At 35.1% G+C, this 19579-nt stretch overlaps 1 long non-coding RNA gene across 1 annotated transcript; it reads left to right on the top strand.

The window, feature by feature from the left end:
* Positions 1–3124: 3124 nt before the first annotated feature.
* LOC134277304 (uncharacterized) lies at positions 3125–19264 on the top strand. Its single transcript, XR_009994223.1, has 3 exons — positions 3125–3234; positions 12485–12557; positions 19190–19264. It is a non-coding gene; the product is annotated as an uncharacterized LOC134277304 (long non-coding RNA).
* Positions 19265–19579: the final 315 nt, after the last annotated feature.

Genomic DNA, 19579 nt, shown 5'->3' with positions numbered 1-19579 from the left:
AACCGATCTGTCATCTATTTAAAATTTGCTCGTACTCAGGGCATGATAATGATTTTTCTATTTGAAGTCCACGTCCTCCTGCACATGGTTGGAATTTCGTTGTGTATTTATAGTGGTACTTAATTAACCATTCTAGAATTTCTAAGAAGAATTCGAAGAATTTATTTTAAAACTTATCTATGAGACGAAATCACTTGCTGTAGCCTTCAACTTGACATTGAACTATTGACGGCGTTATATAAATAAAAAAATAAACAAAAAATACTTAAATACATTTTTCGACATGGGATATCCCAAAATGAAAGTCAACATAAATTTTGCCAAGTCTTTTTCGTTTGGATGTTTCATTAACCAAACCAAAAATAGCCAACTAACAGCTTATATAATGAATGGTAACAAAGGAACTGCTTCTATTTTTCCATCTTCAATCTTCTTTTCTTATTCTGATTAATATTGTGGACATCATTGCAAGGAGATTATGCTCGTTATCTCCATATCCTTCATTCTTACATGATGTTCAGAATGCATGTTATACTTGATTTCAAAAAGAGGAGGAATTGGTTGCTGACCCATTATCTATCTAACAATCCTGTATTTGGACAAGTGGTTCTTCGAAAAAAAAGTCTGTCCTTGAATCAGATGTTTGATTAGATGTTGAAACAATGGACGCTTGGAAAAGAACCGTTACAAAGAGACCAAGTATTTTATAGAGAAAGTTAATTGATTGATTCGTAAGAAGGATATGGAGATAACGAACAGTATTCAATCTCAATGTCCATAAAACAATACAAAAGAAGAGCACAGCTAAAACATCAGGGGTGGGATCAGATGACATGGAGGAGTAAGCATCCCCTGTCGACCGGTCACACCCGCCGTGTGTTCCTTGTCATGATCGGGGAAAATCCATCGACAATTCAGTGGATAAATAATGGACTAATAATTAGTATGAAAAACGTCAGTCAGCATTTTACTCAATGATAAATTGTACTTGCTGACAAGGTCATTGTATCGACAGTAGAAAACGAGACGGTTTTAGAATTTAGACAATTTAGAAATTGTTCAGACGTAGAGCAAGCTCTTGCATATCGAATCAACTGAGATATAAATACTCCGTATGCAGGTGATGAAGGTATATTGCTGTATAAGTAAGGGAAGTTGACGATAGAAAAATTAAAGTCATCAGGTTTATCATATAGCTTGGTTGTTAGATTACCATTAACGTCTTTTTCAAATAAAATATCCAAGTATGAAACAGATGTGTCAGACTCTGTGGTATCTTTTATCTCAAGCTCACCAGGATATATCGTATCGACGTAGGAATGGAAATTACCATTGTTAATTGACAATACGTCGTCGATATATCTAAATGTCGAGTTGAAAGCCACAGCAAGTGTTTTCTACTTTTCACGCATAAGATTTTGCACAAATTCTGCTTCATATGAATATAAAAATAGGACCGCTAATAAAGGAGCGCAATTGGTACCCATGGGAATTCCAATAGATTGTTGGAATACCTGGTCTCCAAAAACCACTTAGATATTGTCAATCAGAAACTCAAGAATCTCTTTGATGTAACTTCAGAGTACTTATGTGTGCATCAAAATGTGTTTTAACAAAATAATTTTGCAAATGACCAATGACCAGGTAAAAAATTTCCCATGGACATGCAGAGTGGTTCAAAGAAAATCTAATTCAGGAGAAGAGACTTAAATCCCTTGATTGTGATCATCAGAAGGAAGTTGTCCTCAAACTAGCTGCAGATCTGTAGCGTTATGGTTTTATATATTTGTCTTTGAGCATAACGCTACAAATCCTGTAATGCAAAAAAGGTGCAATTTACGGCGCAATACTTTTTGCGCGCTTTTGGGGAGAAATTCTCCACTTTCAAGCATTGGTCAATCAACTACCGTTCACTCCCTAATTCTAGACACATTCTGTAGCCAATATGTATATTTTAATATACACCTCCCAACCATTTATAGTTGTCTCTACAGGCAATAAAGTCGCTAGAAGTGAATTTTCAGTGCAATATAACAAATAATTTTAATCAAGCGAGTTTTTCACTTGTAGAGACGAATATAAAGGGTTTGGAGGTGTATAAAATACACATATTGGCTACAGAATGTGTCTAGAATTAGGGAGTGAAAGGTAATTGATTGACCAATGCTTGAAAGTGGAGAAATTCTCCCCAAAAGCGCGCAAAAAATATTGCGCCGTAAATTGCACCTTTTTTGCATTACAGGATCTGTAGCGGTATGGTCAAAGACAAATATATAAAACCATAACGCTACAGATCTGCAGCTATCCTCAAACAAGATAGCTAGTGCTACAGTAAGAGAGACAAAAAAAAAAAAACTTTCAAAAATATCAGTTCAATGATCCGAAGAGTGGTACTTTCAGCAGTTTCCGTGGACGTAATATTGGATCTCTGGACGTAGTAGAGGATGTCATGATACATCTGATGTGTACAGTGATAAAACAGTACCTTTTATTGGTGACTCAGTCGCAATTAGTGAAATTGTGATGCCAGCCGTGAAAGGTTGTCTGGGTGACAAACTAGTACATGTAATTGTACTACTAGATACTGATGAATGTATTTGTGTTATGATTAAAGGTTAGAAAATGATAAGGAACTTTTTTAAAAAATATATAATAAATGCCGGTACATACACTTATATAAAAGAAGAAATATGACCTTTTTTAAAACGTGCTAACTTCAGCGAATTGTTATTTTTATTTTAATGAGGGTATTCGGACACCTAGAAAAACACATACGAGTATTACTCAAAATACACCATTATTCGATGCAGTGGCGTAGCATCGTTTTTGAAAGTGGGGGGGGGGGCAGCCAGAGAAAATTTTTTTATTACTTACCTGAAAAAGTTGACAAGCCCCCCCCCCCCTCCCCCCGGTTGCTACGCCCCTGCGATGAAACCTAGCGCCAATGGTTTACATTGTGGTCCTGAAAACTTTCAAAGAAAATTATATACAGAATCTGCAGCTAATACCTATATACGCAAAATGCATGTTCTTTCTCTCTTTCTTTCTCTCCATTTCAGTCGCGCTCTTGACCGAGATTGATCACGTGATCTGACCCCGAATGCGTCACACTGAGATTTGATTTCAATCGAATAGCAGTGTTTTGCATTTTGCTTCTGCAAAAAGCCTTCCAAGCGATTTATCCAAGCGTTCTTTCATCATCGAAGTCACAGAAGAAGATAACTTCAGTCTGAGGTAAGTTTATTTCTGCAGAAATCGTTAATTTTTAACTTAGTTAATAAAACAATTTTTGTTGACAACGTGAACATTAGTGAGTACTCGATTGTTCCCGCCGGCCGCCATTTTCAGGTCACGGTCCTATATATTATTTAGCCACACAATCTGATTGGTATATGAAATATTTGTTTACATTATTACCATACATTGTGATTTTAACATATTTATTAGTTCTGTGTTATTAGTAACAGTTTGAGTAAAAGGTGCAATAGCGGGAAATGTCTTCATGCATAATGACTGCGCATGCTCCTGGGCATGTTGGGAGGTATGTGGAAATTTTCTTCCACTCGACCTAAATTTCAGGTGTCTAAAACGTGTTTATGTAATATAAAACCAATACTTATTAATAATCAATGATAACAAAAGTCGTCATTGCCCATGTATTGGCCTGCTTAATCATTCTAGAGATGCTTTTTCAGGCGTGGATCAAGGATTTTTTTTTTACCAGGTCCACTTGAATAAACTTGGTAGGTTGTCATTTCACACAAAGATTGCCCATGACCAGGTCCACCCCTTTCAAAGAATATTCTTGACAAGCAGAAAAAAGAATGTTTAAGATTGCCCATGACCCAAGAGTGTGTCATGACCTTGACCCAAGGTCATTTGGGGAAGTTCAAGGTCACTGGAAGAAAAATTTCATAATTCATGTTTGATTCATATCTTTATTATGGAAAAACTTACTTCTGAAAAACCCAGCGGGGGGTATTTTGTCCCGTTTGGATAGTTCTAGTTCTAATAGCTTAGAAATTTTTTTTGTGATGGATGTCAAACTTTGTATGCTGATACATAATTGATGAGAGCCACTGGACAACCCCTTGATGTTACTTTTCTTAAATTTAGATTTTAGATATTTGTCTGAACTTGTTTTTTTTTACCTGTCTTTAATCTTCCTTGTGACTATCAATCTTGCTTAGTTGGATTTGAAAATCAATTTCAAAGACACTGTAATGAAGATATTTTCATCAAACTTCACACTTTTATAAATACATAAAAATAAACTGGTAAACTGGTGAAAGCTATGAAAACCTGTTACAATTTTTGCCTTTTATCTTCCTTAATTGTGACCTTGACCTCACAATTTTTATTCAAACATTTAAGAGATCTTTACCTTAGAAAGATATCTCCAAAAGTAAAAGAGATATCTCTCTAGGTGAAAGAGATATAATGTCACTTTAATGTAATCAGATATATATCTCTTTTCATGAAAGAGATATCTCTCAAGGAGAAAGAGGTATCTGTTCATGTGAAAGAGATATCTCTCAAGGAGAAAGAGGTATCTGTTCATGTGAAAGAGATATCGCTCAAGGAGAAAGCGGCATCAGTTCATGTGAAAGAGATATCTCTCTAATCAAAAGAGATGTCTCTCTAACTATAAGAGATATCTCTGAAACTTAAGGTTTAAGTTGAGAGATATCTCTTTTTTTTTTAAAAGAGATATCTCTCTAAATTGAGAGAAATTGAGAGATAATCTCTGTATAGCAAAAGGGCTTGCCATGACTTGGCCAATTTTGACCAAACTTGGTACAAAGCATCCTTATATTAAAGGAAGTTTAATTTGTCAATGTGAAGGACCAAGTCCTTTCCAAGGGAGATAATAAAAAAAAAGACAAAAATAGGATGGGGTCATTAAAAAATCTTCCTCTCATGAGCAATGTGGCCCATGGGTGTCTCGTTAAAGGCTAGTCCTACAGTTTTAGTCTTATTGCAATCTTTCCACATAAAAGAGACTTAATAAAAGATCATTTTTAGCTCTACTGGTCAGAGACCAGAAGAGCTTATGCGATAGTAATGCGTCCATCGTCCATCCGTCTGTCTGTCTGTCTGTCTGTAAACAATTTTTCAAAATGCTACTCCTCATACAGTTTTGGTGCGATTTCAGTAAAACTTGGCACACAAGTAGACTACACTAAGATACATAATTCTGTGCATCGGTTTTGGATTTCGATGAACGGTGTTGCCATGGTTACTAAAAAAAGAAATTTCTGTAAAATTCTTTCAAAATGCTACTCCCCCTACAGTTTTAGTCCAATTTCAATATAACTTGGCACACAAGTAGACTACACTAAGATACATAATTCTGTGCATCGGTTTTGGATTTCGATGAACGGTGTTGCCATGGTTACTAAAAATAGAATTTTCTTAGAAATTCTTTCCAAATGCTACTCCTCCTACAGTTTTGGTCCGATTTCAGTATAACTTGGCACACAAGTAGACTACACTAAGATACATAATCCTGTGCATCGGTTTTGGATTTCGATGAACAGTGTCGCCATTGGTTACTAAATATAGAATTTTCTTAGAAATTCTTTCAAAATGCTACTTCTCCTACAGTTTTGGTGCGATTTCCATATAACTTGGCACACAAGTAGACTACACTAAGATACATAATTCTATGCATGGGTTTTTGATTTCAATGAACGGTCTTGCCATGGTTACAAAAAATATAATTTTCTTAGAAATTCTTTCCAAATGCTACTCCTCCTACAGTTTTGGTCTGATTTCAATATAACTTGGCACACAAGTAGACTACACTAAGATATATAATTCTGTGCGTCGGTTTTGGATTTCGATGAATGGTGTTGCCATGGTTACTAAAAATAGAATTTTCTTAGAAATTCTTTCCAAATGCTACTCCTCCTACAGTTTTGGTCTGATTTTAATATAACTTGGCACACAAGTAGACTACACTAAGATACATAATTTTGTGCATCGGTTTTGGATTTCGATGAACGGTGTTGCCATGGTTACTAAAAATAGAATTTTCTTAGAAATTCTATCAAAATGCTACTCCTCCTACAGTTTTGGTCCGATTTCCATATGACTTGGCACACAAGTAGACTATACTAAGATGCATAATTCTGTGCATAGGTTTTTATTTTGATGATCGAGTGGCAAGGATCATTTTTCTATTTATTGCTGTTTTAAAGTCCCAACTGCTACTTTTCTCTTCCTTTGTTTTAAGTATAAACCAGTAGAGCTACAGTCTCGACAGAGACTTCTGGTTCTTTTTATAATTTTATTGCTTTTGAAAAGTTTCAAGTTCCTGCTACTTTTCTCTTCCTATGTTTTACATGTAAATACAAACCTGTAGAACTACAGTCTAGACAATGCAAGTTTGATGTTACATATACTTATGAGAGGCGTAGTCACAAACTTAAAGGTGGGGGGGCCTCAAATCCAGAAATTCTTTGACAAGCAAAAAAAAAAAGATTGAAAGTTCCCCAAACTCAAAAATCCTATTCGTGGGGGCAGGGGGCCAACTTCTCAAAGGCACGTTACTTTCAATTCCAATTTTTAGCTCTACTGGTCAGAGACCAGAAGAGCTTATGCGATAGTAATGCGTCCGTCGTCCGTCCGTCTGTCTGTCTGTCCGTCTGTCTGTAAACAATATTTCAAAACGCTACTCCTCCTACAATTTTAGTCTGATTTCAATATTACTTGGCACACAAGTAGACTACACTAAGATACATAAAATAGTGCATCGGTTTTTAATTTCGATGAACGGTGTTGCCATGGTTACTAAAAATAGAATTTTCTGTGAAATTCCTTAAAAATGCTACTCCTTCTACAGTTTTGGTCTGATTTAAATATAACTTGGCACACTAGTAGACTACACTAAGGTACATAGAATAGTGCATCGGTTTTTGATTTTGATGAACGGTGTTGCCATGGTTACTAAAAATAGAATTTTCTGTGAAATTCCTTTAAAACGCTACATCTTCTACAGTTTTGGTCTGATTTCAATATAACTTGGCACACTAGTAGACTACACTAAGATACGTAGAATAGTGCATCGGTTTTTGATTTCGATGAACGGTGATGCCATGGTTACTAAAAATAGAAATTTGTGTGAAATTCCATTAAAACACTACTCCTCCTACAGTTTTGGTCTGATTTCAATATAACTTGGCACACAAGTAGACTACACTAAGATACATAGAATAGAGCATCGGTTTTTGATTTCGATGAAAGGTGTTGCCATGGTTACTAGAAATAGAAATTTGTGTGAAATTCCATTAAAACACTACTCCTCCTACAGTATTGGTATGATTTCAATATAACTTGGCACACTAGTAGACTACACTAAGATACATAGAATAGTATATCGGTTTTTGATTTTGATGAACGGTGTTGCCATGGTTACTAAAAATAGAATTTTCTGTGAAATTCCTTTAAAACGCTACTCCTTCTACAGTTTTGGTCTGATTTAAATATAACTTGGCACACAAGTAGATTACACTAAGATACATAGAATAGTGCATTGGTTTTTGATTTCGATAAACGTTGTTACCATGGTTACTAAAAATAGAATTTTCTGTGAAATTCCTTTAAAACGCTACTCGTTCTACAGTTTTAGTTTGATTTCAAAATAAGTTGGCACACAAGTAGACTACACAAAGATACATAAAATAGTGCAATGGTTTTTGATAAGTACAAACCAGTAGAGCTACAGTCTCGACAGAGACTTCTGGTTATTCCCACAATTCTTCGATATCACTATACTATGGTAAAAAAAAAGGGCCCCCTTCAATGAACATTTCCTGTAGTCAAGGTAATGTTGGGGAAAAAAGTGGGGGGTTGGGGGGGTGGGAAGGTCTTGACGATTTAATTACTATATTACATTACTATATTATACAACTATTACTTCAGGCCATCCTTAAAAAAATGTTTGTTTGGAATTGCCGCCTGGGGGTTTTCAGACCCAGGAGGGAGGGAATTTATTTTTTTTTTTACAAATTGAAGCTAATTAATAGAAATTAAAAATCGCAATGAACAGTGGTGATTTTTGTTAATTTCCCTCTTTCTTTTATTTGATTAATATCATTTTTGTCTAAAATATACACAGAACGATACTCAAGTATCAATCTTTCTTCGATGTTAGATTTGCTTATCTATTAAAAGTCAAATTTCAGCGTCAAACTTTTTTCTTTATTTTAACAATCTTTTTAAAACAATTTCTTTACAAATATTTTTAAAACAATTTCATTGGTGTATTTCATAGCATGTCTCTTTGAAATTTAGCCCTTCATTAAGACAACCCTTACAAAGAGTGCGAACCACACAAAATTACTTAAGAATGGTTGGGATGTTTTGTGGAAAAAACGGGAGGGGGTGCTTGGTATGTTCTAGAGTGTTAGCCATGAATAAGTTTTAACATTAGGTGTCAAAGACTTGTCATACTGACAGACAACATTTTTAGCTCTACTGGTCAGAGACCAGAAGAGCTTATGCGATAGTAATGCGTCCGTCGTCCGTCCGTCTGTCTGTCCGTCTGTCTAGCTGTCCGTCTGTCTGTCTGTCTGTAAACAATCTTTCAAAATGCTACTCCTCCTACAGTTTTTGTCTGATTTCATTATAACTTGGCGCACAAGTAGACTACACTAAGATACATAATTCTGTATATCGGTTTTTGATTTTGATTAACGGTGTTGCCATTGTTACTAAAAATAGAAATTTCTGTGAAATTCTTTCAAAATGCTACTTCTCCCACAGTTTTGGTCTGATTTCAGTATAACTTGGCACACAAGTAGACTACACTAAGATACATAATTCTGTATATCGGTTTTTGATTTCGATGAACGGTGTTGCCGTGGTTACTAAAAATAGAAATTTCTGTGAAATTCTTTCAAAATGCTACTTCTTCTACAGTTTTGGTCTGATTTCAATATAACATGGCACATAAGTAGACTACACTAAGATACATAATTCTGTTTATCGGTTTTTGATTTCGATGATTGGTGTTGTCGTGGTTACTAAAAATAGAAATTTATGTGAAATTCTTTCAAAATACTACTCCTGCTACATTTTTGGTCTGATTTCAATATAACTTAGCACACAAGTAGACTACACTAAGATACATATTTCTGTGTATCGGTTTTTGATTTCGATTAACGGTGTTGCCGTTGTTACTAAAAATAGAAATTTCTGTGAAATTCTTTCAAAATGCTACTCCTCCTACAGTTTTGGTCTGATTTCAATATAACTTAGCACACAAGTAGACTACACTAAGATACATAATTCTGTATATCGGTTTTTGATATCGATTAACGGTGTTGCCGTTGTTACTAAAACTAGAAATTTCTGTGAAATTCTTTCAAAATGCTACTCCTCCTACAGTTTTGGTCTGATTTCAATATAACTTGGCACACAAGTAGACTACACTAAGATACATAATTCTTTTTATCAGTTTTTGATTTCGATGAACGTTGTTGCCGTTGTTACTAAAAATAGAAATTTCTGTGAAATTCTTTCAAAATGCTACTCCTCCTACAGTTTTGGTCTGATTTCAATATAACTTGGCAAACAAGTAGACTACACTAAGATACATAATTCTGTATATCGGTTTTTGATTTCGATGAATGGTGTTGCGATGGTAACTAAAAATAGAAATTTCTGTTAAAAACTCTCAAAATGCTACTCCTCCTGCAGTTTAAGTCTGATTATAATATAATGTGGCATGCAAGTAGACTATACTAAGAACATAAAGAGACTTAATCAAGGATCATTATTCTTTTTATTGCTGTGGTAAAGTTTCAATTCCCAACTGCTTAAGAACTTTTCTCTTCCTTTGCTATAAGTACAAACCAGTAGAGCTTCAGTCTCGACAGAGACTTCTGGTTCCTTTTGTATTTGGGAATAAACATTTCTGACCCTGTAATTTTTAGCTCTACTGGTCAGAGACCAGAAGAGCTTATGCGATAGTAAGGTGTCCGTCGTCCGTCCGTCTGTCTGTCTGTCTGTCCGACTGTCTGTAAACAATTCTTCAAAACGCTACTCCTCCTACAGTTTTGGTCTGATTTTAATATAACTTGGCACACAAGTAGACTACACTAAGATACATAAAATAGTGCATCGGTTTTTGATTTTGATGAACGGTGTTGCCGTTGTTACTAAAAATAGAATTTTCTGTGAAATTCCTTTAAAATGCTACTCCTCCTACAGTTTTGGTTTCATCTGATTTCAATATAACTTGGCACACAATTAGACTACACTAAGATACATAAAATAGTGCATCGGTTTTTGATTTCGATGAAAGGTGTTGCCATAGTTACTAAAAATAGAATTTTCTGTGAAATTCCTTTAAAATGCTACTCCTCCTACAGTTTTCATCTGATTTCAATATAACTTGGCACACAAGTAGACTACACTAAGATACATAAAATAGTGCATCGGTTTTTGATTTCGATGAAAGGTGTTGCCATAGTTACTAAAAATAGAATTTTCTGTGAAATTCCTTTAAAACGCTACTCCTTCTACAGTTATGGTCTGATTTCAGTAATACTTGGCACACAAGAAGACTACACTAAGATACATAAAATAGCGCATCAGTTTTTGATTTCGATGAACAGTTTTGCTATTGTTACTAAAAATAGAAATGTCTGTGAAATTCCTGATGGCAATTGCTTCTTTTCTCATCCTTTGTCATAAGTACAAACCAGTAGAGCTACAGTCTCGACAGAGACTTCTGGTTTTACTGAGGGAACTGAACGATCATTTTTAATTTCAACATGAAGGACTTATCCTATCAAGTTCAAAGGCAATCTATTACAATAGCTCTTTCCAGGTACTGGTGTATCATTCAATTTAATGTTTTATTCATCTTTTATTTTTATGAAGATGCATAAATGTTCTGGTCTTCAACGCTTGAATGTTTTCACATCCACTGATCCAACTTGGTCTGACATTTCGGCAGCTTTCATTTTTAGCTCTACTGGTCAGAGACCAGAAGAGCTTATGCGATAGTAATGCGTCCGTCGTCCGTCCGTCTAGCTGTCCGTCTGTCTGTCTAGCTGTCCGTCTGTCTGTAAACAATTTTTCAAAATGCTACTCCTCCTACAGTTTTGCTCTCATTTCAATATAACTTGGCACACAAGTAGATTATACTAAGATACATAATTCTGTGTATCGGTTTTTGATTTCCATAAACGGTATTGCCGTGGTAACTAAAAATAGAAATTTCTGTGAAATTCTTTCAAAATGCTACTTCTCCTACAGTTTTGGTCTGATTTCAATATAACTTGGCACACAAGTAGATTACACTAAGATACATAATTCTATATATCGGTTTTTAATTTCCTTGAACGGTGTTGTCATGGTTACTAAAAATAGAAATTTCATTAAAATGGTTTCAAAATGCTACTCCTCCTACAGTTTTGGTTTGATTTCAATATAACTTGGCACACAAGTAGGCTGCACCAAGATACATAATTAGATTTATCGGTTTTTGATTTCCATGAACGATGTTGTCGTGGTTACTAAAAATAGAAATTTCTGTAAAATTGTTTCTAAATGCTACTCCTCCTACAGTTTTGGTCTGGTTTCAATATAACTTGGCACACAAGTAGACTACACTAAGAACATAAAGAGACTTTATCAAGGATCATTGTTCTATTTATTGCTGTTGTAAAGTTTCAATTCCCAATTGCTTAAGTACTTTTCTCTTCCTTTGCTATAAGTACAAACCAGTAGAGCTTCAGTCTCGACAGAGACTTCTGGTTTCAAATCGCCACCTATATTCCCTCAATCTCCCATGCAGAGTTCTCGTTCGTTCCTCTCCCATGAGCAGATGGTAGAGAGTGATATTCCCTTTATCATAAATACTATGAAGAAAGCGTTTTATTGACCGGTGTTGTTAAATTTATGTGAGCTCAAACCCGACTTTAAAATGCTATTTCGAAGAACGAACTTACGTGAAAAAGCGATGTCGGACATAAGACGGTAAAAAAAAAATTTCCAATATTTTGCCAATAAAATTTTTTAAGCGGGGGGTATTTCAATGAGGTGGGCGGCAATTCCAAACAAACTATAATTTTATTTTGGCCTCAAGAGAAATGCTTACTCATTTGTTGAACATAAAACGTGGGGGGGGGGGGGGCACAGACATACTCTTGCCACCCCAGATCTGAAAGTGGGGGTGCTAGTGCCCCCGCGGCCCCTCCCTTCCCCCCCCCCCCCCCCCCCCCCCCGTGACTACGCCTATGCTTATAATATTAAGAACCAGGAACAGGCACTTCTCCTTTGTTATAAATTAAATGTTTAAATGTTTTTCGTTATAATCTTTATTTAAGTTTTAAAATATTTTAAAGCAGTTGGGAATGAAAACTGGTAAGCGTCAATACATCATAAACCAGTTTGCTATAAGGGTGTTTCACTGTATTTTGAGTTTCAAGAAAAAAAAATTTTTTAAATGAAGATTTTATTTTTATAGAATGGAGCCTAGACGATCTACACGAGTTCGACAGCGCCCCCGGTGGTTCGCCGACTACGTTGTGGACTTTCCTGTAAGTGATAAAAGATTAACTTGTAACAAATTTTATTTAAGAAGTAGGGGGAGGGGCAGAGAAGAGAATTAAAGTGTTGTTTGTGATTTACACCCCCCTCTCTGAATGCAAAAATCGGAAGATTAAATTTTGTAGTTACAGTCCCTGAAACGTTCTACTTTCCCACCTGAACAGAGAATGAACGCTGAACAAACGGTGAACGAACGCAGAGCGAACAGTTAGTGAACAATGTGCGAACAGTGAACGCAAATTGGTGAACGCAGAACGAGAACGTGAACGCAAAGTGAACGGTGAACGCAAGTTAAACGATTTATTCGGAATGCCTCCAATCTTTTCCTTACATTGAAATTATTCTTTAATTCTAATTTCAGGTGCTTTAATATAAATACACAGTAAATAAATAAATAAATAATAAAAACATTTTTTTCTGTACATATATGCCTATGATTTAAATCGATAGTTTTATAACACAATTTTCATTGCCGTAAAACATGTGTATTTGTTACCGAACATGTGTAGTTTAAATATAAAATTAATCTATTTATTTATATAGTAAATTTGCTTATCTTTTCACTAATAAAAAAATGTGGACTAATTAGAAGATAAAACTACTACTTATAGAATGAATTAATTACATTGTACTCGGTTGAATCAACCATACATGTATTTACGTGCCAATTAAGGCGACTCTGAGTAAAATATATACGGATTTTTTTTTTGAATTCACAATTGTCTGTTGACTTATTGCATAAAACCTCTTGTTTTTTAAAATTTGAATGCAAAATATTCTTACCGTAATTATGTGTCTTTTGTATTCTTTTATGATGATTTTTTTAGCTAACTTCTACATGTATATGTAGACATTTCCCGGCCGTGATTATACTCGGCAAGATGATGGAAATTAAGAGGAATTCAAAAATTATTTGTAAATTTTCAAAACTAAATAAGTAATGTGCTGTCGTAGTTTTTATTGAACAGAGATATTTAAAAGAGAGAGAGAGAGATACTTCTCAATTCTCAGATATATGTTGTATTAAATAAAAATTCTTATTATTTTTCCTAAATATTCCAAGCAGTAAAGGTAATAATTTTTTTTAGATTAGCAAATCCATTTGACAGTAATCATTGGCTTTTTTTCCGTCATCAAGTTCACAGGAAGTGCACGTGTGTTTCTCCTGTCACTCAATTATCAATGACGACACAGTGGAGGCGTGGAAATCACGTTTCACCGAACATGCCGAAGGCAGTCACTTAGTATTTCCAAGAAGTTTTAATATTTTTCCCTATCATTTCTAGATCTGATTTTTGCATTCCAGCAGAAAAATAAATAAATAATGGGAATATATACTTGGAAGGATTAAGTTTTAAATTGAGTTTAAAACATATTCCCTGCCAATTTAAAACTACTGTCGGCACAAGTGTATTCTAAATTACTATTGTTTAATGACTGTTTGATGTTGGTTTTAAGACTGATTTTCTTGTGGTACAATATACATTACATACGTATTAGTTAAATACTGAAAATACTCACTAAAAATTTTATTCCTGGAGAAAAGGCGGGGGGGGGGGGGGGGGGGGTCTTAATTATACTGAATGGCAAACATATATTTAGGTACGGTGAAAGAAGGAATTTTCCTTTTCTAATAATAGACTATTTTAAACAGTTGGTCTTTTCTAAAATTTAAAATCATGCTATCAATTTAATTAGGTCTAAAGATATTTAATGAAGTAAAATTATCTGCAGTACTGTTCATACTTCTCAGACCTACGTGTAGTTTAAAATACGTGTTACTGTAGAAATATTTTTTGGTGTATTCTTGTCTTGTAAAAGTCACTTGGATTAATTATTATACATTCATTAATGATTTGTCGTCTTTAACATTGCAAAAAATTTTTGCCGTGCGTGAAGCATTTGTACACTCCCCTATTTTAAATTTAATATTTTAGCATTGTTCTACATACATGTAGGTTATACTTAATGTATTATTTTCCAGGGAAATTTCATGAATAAAGTAACAGCTGAATTATAATAATAGAAATATAAATATCATAGATGATTTTGCAATGAAATAATTCTTCAAACACGATGTCTAAGTTATTTAATTAATTAACGTGTAAATCCTTACCATCAAAAAGATAAGCCCTTTCACTTCGGAGTTCCGAATGACAATGAAGACTGAACGATAAGTGAACAGTGAATGCAAAGTAAACGGAACGAAGAGCGAACGGTGAACACGAGCGCACGGTGAACCATGAACGCAATACTGTGAATGGAGAGAAAATGGAGAACGCACGCTGAACGAACGGTGAACGAATGCTGAACGAACGGTGAGTGAACGGAAAAATGGGAAAGTAGAACGTTTCAGGTTTGTATCTCACCTCTTTCCTTTAGGCAGTAAATAATGCAGGGACTGCGGACAGACATCGACATATCCAGGTTGTTGACATATCTGATCTCCAGATACCAAAGTTTACCTGTATTTGCTTACCTCCCCAGTTTCTTTCGCCAAACTTAAACATAATGGCTATAACTTTTGAACAATTAGTGTTACCTGGGGCCTCTATATTACACAGGTGTATGCATTTTAATTGTGACCTAACCTTTTTCTGGTGATGAGACTTCTGATTAGTTATTGTCATCTCTCACAAGAGATGACACATTAAGTTTGATTTCCGGATGTGAAGTCACAGTGTAAGCTGCCATTTATCCATCGGCAATCCTCTGTCAGCTGACTCCACTACGATCCATAGGCCGCACGAGGATTACCGACTTTATAGTTTGATGATGATGCGATTTTCTAAATATAGATCGAGATGTAAACAATGAGCGATCTGCCTTATTATTTTAAGGAAAAAAACAATCTGTGCATCATAAAGAGTCAGACACACAAAAGCGCCTGGGTGGTGGGGGTTCTTCAAATATACTGTAAGCATGGAAATTTTGACGATGTGCTAATTTTGACTATATTGACGATTTTTCTTTTCTCGTCAAAATTTACACTCGTCAAACTTCTTATCATATACATAGAGTCACAACAGACATTGACCATTGTACAACTTTACCGCTAAATTTTCACGGCTTTTCCTTTTACAACTAGATCAAAGTCACTGTTAATTTCTTTTGTAATTAGTTATGAAAACATAGTGATTGTATAATCACATTTTTAAAAATCATTGAATCTAAATTAGTGTATCAAATACTGCATGCGTAACTTCGCGTAATTATCATGCCGTGCTTGACCTAGTTTGTCACCTCGTGCAATTGACCGCTTATAATGAAATCAAATTACAAGAGGGCAATTTATCTAATCAAATCTTACACACGTAGATAGTTTGTACAAAAATTAAATTTTTGTGATTCCGACGCTGCCTTAATTTGTATCCCCGTGAATTCAAAGATTTGAAACTCAAGATTAAATATTTCGTCAAAATTAACGCTCGTCAATTTCCGTAAACAAAAAATCGTCAATTTTTCAACTTGTCAATATAACCACGTTTACAGTACATGTTGCATGCACTACACATATGTTCTCATGTTAAGTAAACATAAATGGTGGTGTGAACTTGATGGAATTTTCTTAGTAGGTCAGCGCATCTGCAAAGATCCTCTGCGGCCGATGCGTGGATCCAAGAATTCACAGAAAAACAACATCAAATTTAAAACATTCATATACTGAAAGGAAAAAGAAATGCAGGGTAAACTTTTGAAGTGAATTAAATTTGTTTTTTGTGTAATTTTTTTCAGTTTTCCTATTGAACATTTAAAATCATCTATCAAAAAGATATGACCAAAATCACATTTGATTTTGTTTCATAATTAATGATTTATTTGAGCTCATTTGACGATACCCCCCAAAAGTGAAAATCAAAAACTTTCATTATCTTCAAAGTCTCTCCCGCGCATCTTTAATGAGCCTTAATTATTTCTCCTTTGCATGAATTTTATCAGAGTGTTCATCTTTCAATCCCTGGCTATATTGAACATGGGTTGCCATGCCAAAAAATTAGTCATACGACGCGCGCATGCACCAGTGAGAGGAATACAACAGTAAGTTAATCGGCTCAAAAAACCAAATTGCGGAATTGTTTTCTTTCATTTGTCATGTGAATGTAAAGATTACAATAGTCTACTGTATAAATGGTGGTTTTTGTAGTAGTAAGGTGGCGATTTAAGAGATGAAAGGCCGAATAACCCGCTCTTAACATGACTTCGTTTTGCGTTAACGTCATCGTCACGGTTGATTGAAAACCATTCCAGGCCCTCTCTGACAACGGGTAACAAGTTTTATGGGGAAAATGTTAACGAGAAACTGCTTAGTTACCCGTTGTTGCCATTTTCATTAATTGGGCAATTCGAAAACCATGGAACTTTCGTAAACTGTAACAAGATTGCAAGAAATTCGAATCGTCTGTAGGTGTTGAAAAACGATGTGTATACCTTAGGTGCATCAAATGGTGCAACAAGATTTGTTGACAAACTCTTGAATCTTCAAATTGCACATGTTTTGTGTTTTTTAGTGTTTTCCCAACGTGACGTCATACATTTTACGATTGAGTAATTCTGAACACTGATTTTGGTCCATAATTACTAAATTTCTCATCTGATCAAATTTCGTAATTTTTGGATATGCGGTAAAAAAAATATCAGATATTATGCTACCCTGCGTTTCTTTTTCCTTTCAGTATATAAGTAATCGCATTTAAATGATATGGATTGATGGCGAAAACTTAGGTTCATTAGTCATTCTATAAACTTGCTGTAATTTCTTAAAAATGATACATTTAAGTTTAATTAGCAATCGAATGAATAGGAGGAAAGCCTGAAACTTCAGAAATTAAAAGCACATGTTAAACTGTATATGAGCAGATACATTAATGTCTATAAGAAACTTCGACTGACATTGGAAGATTAAAGAACACAAAGAAGCAATAGTAATTTTTTTGCATATCTTATCTATTTTTTTAAGGAGTTTATAAATTTCATATTTATAATTAATTAAAGAACTTGCAAATCATTTTCTTAGCCGCAGAACTGTATAGCTCTCCGAACAAATATATTGACAGACCGGAGAGCTACAGTGCCACCAATTGAAAAAAACTGTATATTTATTGCGCACAAAAATTTGCGCTTGGTTCTGGATAAATTCTTGCCTCAATTGCAAAAACGGTGAACTTAAAGAAATTTCTTACCTTTTTATCAAGTGCTCTCGTAGTTGTCATCTGCACGAAGCGCGTTAGACCGAATTATCTTGCAAATAAAAAAAAAAAACCTGATTTTTTTTAATCTTGCAAACAATTTTTTTCGATCATCTCATTTTCAGGGCCAGGAGGGCTATAAACAATAATAATAAGGAATGTTTTGTTGTTGAAACAGCGAAAGAATATGTTAGGATCACAAGTTAAATTAGTATTATTTTAAGATGAAATTTTGATGAGGATGGAGAAATAAAAGGAGAAAACAGCGCATTTTTTGTGCGCAATAAATATACAGTTTCCAAAAATGAATTTGTTAAAATATTTCCTTCCTATCCATAGCATAGGATTTTTATTTTTTTTATGCGCCCGGATCGATAGATCCCGGACGTATATTGTTTTTGTCCTGTCTGTTTGTCTGTTTGTCTGTTTGTCTGTCGTCAACTTTAACCTTCGCCATAACTTTTGAACAATAAGAGATAGAGACTTCAAATTTGGTATGCATACTCCACTAATAAAGTCCTTTCAAATGATATCAAGGTCAATGACCTTGTGACCTTGACTGTGACCTATATGTTAAAAATAGCTTTTTCCACTGTTTGTCATAACTTTTGAAGCATAGGAGATAGGGACTTCATATTTGGTATGCATACTCCACCGATAAAGTCCTTTCAAACGACAGCAAGGTCAATGATCTTGTGACCTTGACTGTGACCTATATGCTAAAAATAGCTTTTTACACTTTTTGCCATAACTTTTGAACCATAGAAGATAGGGACTTCATATTTGGTATGCATAATCCATCGATTAAGTTCTTTCAAATGACACCATGATCAATGACCTTGTGACCTTGACTGTGACCTATATGCTGAGAATAGCTTTTTCCACTGTTTGTCATAACTTTTGAAGCATAGGAGATAGGGACTTCATATTTGGTATGCATACTCCACCGATAAAGTCCTTTTAAACGACGGCAAGGTCAATGATCTTGTGACCTTGACTGTGACCTATATGCTAATAATAGCTTTTTACACTTTTTGCTATAACTTTTGAACCATAGGAGATAGGGACTTCATATTTAGTATGCATACTCCACCGATTAAGTTCTTTCAAATGACACCATGGTCAATGACCTTGTGACCTTGACTGTGATCAATATGCTAAAAATAGATTTTTTGAACTTTGTTGCCGCCGGGCGCATAGTGTTTCACAAACACATCTTGTTTCTTTCTAATATTGTTCAGATAAAATGCCACTCCCCTTCCCTAGAGGAATAATAGAGAAAAATCTGTAATAGCTGAGAAAATTACATTCCACTCTTTATTCTGTGACATCAACGATGCCAAAGAGATGACATTTTGAAGGCTTTCTGGAAAGCCAAACTTGTATATATTTATTATTTGTATTCCAGTCTTTGATATGGTCTTTTTTCCATTTAGGTGCGAAGGTCCAGGGTGAAGCCGATGTTGGAGGCTGATGATGTTCCTCAGCAGCCTGAGAAGGTGGTGGTACTGCCTCTTCCTGAGCCTTTACACGAGCTTCCTGTGGAGAAGCTAAGGCAGGCTGAAGAGGTGACTGAGTTATCTCCTCAACCTGTGATGGCTGATCCAGAGGTAGAACTTGTTCAGCTTGAGGAAGAGTGTCTGCCATCCCCTGGGCCTGTCATAGCCCTTCCTTGGCCAGAACTTGACCAGACTGTGGAGATGGCACCGCCATCTCCTCAGCCTACTCAGGTTCTAGTTGAGGAGGAGGCTGAACAGACTGAGGAGGTGGAACTGCCGTCTCCCCAGGTTGTTGTGGGTCATCCTCGGCTTTCTAACCTCGGGTCA

This window comes from Saccostrea cucullata, unplaced genomic scaffold (assembly GCF_032062105.1).
Source record: "Saccostrea cucullata isolate Sc308-1 unplaced genomic scaffold, CSIRO_AGI_Scuc_v1 ctg11708, whole genome shotgun sequence".
Taxonomy (NCBI): domain Eukaryota; kingdom Metazoa; phylum Mollusca; class Bivalvia; order Ostreida; family Ostreidae; genus Saccostrea; species Saccostrea cuccullata.
The sequence above is the reverse complement of the archived record's forward strand: the minus strand, read 5'-3'. Positions and strand labels throughout refer to the sequence as shown.